Below are 3,141 nucleotides of genomic sequence, written 5' to 3' on the forward strand. Positions count from 1 at the left end.
AAACCCAGAACTTCTAATGGATTCAAATACTTATATACCATATAGTTGACTATAATAATAATGCTATAAAGCAGAACTTAAGTATGTATCTGTGTTCTCTAATTTAACTTTATACCTGTTGATTCATAAGCTCCCACTTCTATCCTTTGTGCCAGGACTAATGGACATGCTGCTCTTTGCCTTGCTGTTTACTCCTCATCCTTCTCTCCTCCCTCTTGTTCTTCTTTTTTATGTAAACAGAAATAAGTTACTGAATATGCACAGAACCCAGAACTGCCTTGGGGTGTGTGATCTACTGTCCTTTGCAAAGCTCAGCTTTAACATTCTTATGACTCATACAGGAAGAGATGCAGCTTGAGTTGTGGTTTTATTTTCATGATTTGTGAACAACTCTTGATAATGTCAGTAAATGGACACTTTATTGGTTATTGTGCTTAACATATTACATATTTAAGTTTTAATATTTGAAAAATGAACTTAATATGAACTAGATTCAGTGCCGTGCCACAGTAGCTTCATTACTGGGGTGTTACTGTCTCATTTTGCCTCAGAAACTGCTATGGAGTATCTGTGGCTGACTTCAAGCCCTATCTTTGATTCCTCCAGACTCAAGATTGAACTCTTCAAATTTTGCCTACATGTCTCTTTTGTTTCCTAGAAAAAAATTAGCAAATAGGGAGCAGTTCTGCTATGAGAAAAGTTAATAGATAAGATTCCTACATAGTCATAGGACCATTCCCTCCCAAGAGTACTAGTTTTGCATTCATAAAAATAAATAAAATAAAATAAAGTGTTTTAGAGTCTAGTACTTATAAAAATAGAATGTACTTACAGTGTACTTGATTGTACACATGCAGGTGCATGTGTGTGTCCCTAGTCAACTTCCTGAGGGTGCTTTGGCTCTACCTGGATGGAAATGGTCCTAGGTATGTTTTAAATGGAGTAATAGAATTTTTAATGCTTATAGCAGGTTTTTTTCTTCTTTTTATTTAATTTTTTTCCATTTTACCCACCAATGACTGTTCCCCTCTCCCTCCTCTTTTCCCACTCTCCACCCACCTCCCCTCATACCACTCCCATCCACTCCTCCTAGGGGGTAAGGCTTCCCTTGGGTATTCAACAAAGGAACCAAGCCCCTCCCCGCTGCATCAAGGCTGAGTAAGTCATCACACCATAGGGAATGGGATTTAAAACCACCAGTTCACATACCTGCAATAAATCCTGGTCCCATTGCCAGATGACCCACAAACAGATCAAGCCACCCAACTGTCACCCTCAGTCACAGGGCCTAGTGCAGTCTCATGCAGGCTCTCCAGCTGTCAGTCCAGAGTCTGTGAGCTCCCACTAGCTTGGGTCAGGTCTCTGTGGTTTTTCCCATCATGATCTTGACCCCACCCCCTTGCTCCTATAATCTCTCCTCCCTTTCTTCAGCTAAACTTCAGGAGCTTGGCCAAGTGCTTGGCTGTGGGTCTCTGCATCTGCCTCCATCATTCACTGGATATAGGTTCTATGATGACAATTAGGGTAGTTACCAATCTGAGTACAGGGGAAGGTTAGTTCAAGCACCTTCTCTATCATTGCTATGAGTCTTAGCTGGAGACATCCTTGTGGGTTCCTGGAGATTTCCCTAGCACCAGATTTCTCCCTAACCCCATAATGACTCACTCTGTCAAGATATCTCTTTAATTGCTCTCCCTCTCTGTCCCTCCTGCAACTCAGCCATCTCAAACCCTCATGTCCCCACCCCAAACCCTTCCACTCCAATGCCCCCTCCTAGTTTACCCAGGAGATCTTAACCCTTTCCCCTTCCTGGCGCAATCCATACATGTCCCTCTTAAGGTCCTCCTCTTTACATATCTCCTCTGGGGTTGTGGATTATAGCCTGTTTATCTTTTGCTTTGTGTCTAGTATTCATTTATGAGTGAGTAGATACCATGTTTGTCTTTCTGGGTCTGGGTTACTTCACTCGGGATGATTTTTTTTTTCTAATTCCCTCCATTTGTCTACAAATTTCATGATGAGGTTGTTTTTTTTTTTCTGCTGCATAATACTCCATTGTATAAATGTACCACATTTTCATTATCCATTCTTTGGTTGAGGGGCATCAAGGTTGTTTCTACATTCTGGCTATTATGTATAGTGCTACCATGAAAATAGGTGAGACAATGTCCTTATGATATGGTTGAGCACCTTTTGGGTATATGCCCAATAGTGATATTGCTGGGTCTTGAAGTAGATTGATTCCCAATTTTCTGATAAACCACCATACTGATTCCCAGAGTTGCTGTACAAAATTGCACTCCCACCAGGAGTGAGGAGTGTTGTGAGGAGTGTTCCCCTTGCTCTGCACCCTCTCCAACATAAGCTATCATCAGTGTTTTTTTTTGTTTTTGTTTTTTTTTTTTTTTTTTTATCTTAGCCATTCTGACAGGCGCAAGATGGGATCAATTATACAATGGAAAAAAAGAGAGCATCTTCAACAAATGGTGCTGGCATAACTGGATATCTACATGTAGAAGAATGCAAATAGATAAATGTCTCTTGGCCTGAACAAAATTAAAGTCCAAATGGATCAAAGACCTCAACATAAATCCAGTTACACTGAACCTTATAGAAGAGAAAGTGGGAAGTAGTCTTAAACGCATTGTCACAGGAGACCACTTCCTAAGTATGACATCAGTAGCACAGACACTGAAAGAAACAATTAATAAATGGGACCTTCTGAAAATGAGAAGCTTCTGTAAGGCAAGGGACACAGTCAATAAGACAAAATGACAGCTTACAGAATAGGAAAAGATCTTTACTAACCCCACATCTGACAGAGGGCTGATCGCCAAAATATATAAAGAACTCAAGAAACTAGACATCAAAACACCAAATAATCCAATTTAAAAATGGAGTGCATATCTAAACAGAGACTTCTCAACAGAAGAGTCTCAAATGACTGGAGGACAAATGAGGAAGTATTCAACTTCCTTGGCCATCAGGGAAATGAAAATCAAAATGACTCTGAGATACCATCTTATGCCTATCAGAATGGCTAAGATCAAAAACACTGAAGACAGCTTATGTTGTAGCAGATCTTAAGAGAAATTTTGACTACAACTTGTTTCACTTTGCTCAGTGTGGTGATATTGTGTT

This window comes from Onychomys torridus, chromosome 7, assembly GCF_903995425.1.
Source record: "Onychomys torridus chromosome 7, mOncTor1.1, whole genome shotgun sequence".
NCBI lineage: Eukaryota > Metazoa > Chordata > Mammalia > Rodentia > Cricetidae > Onychomys > Onychomys torridus.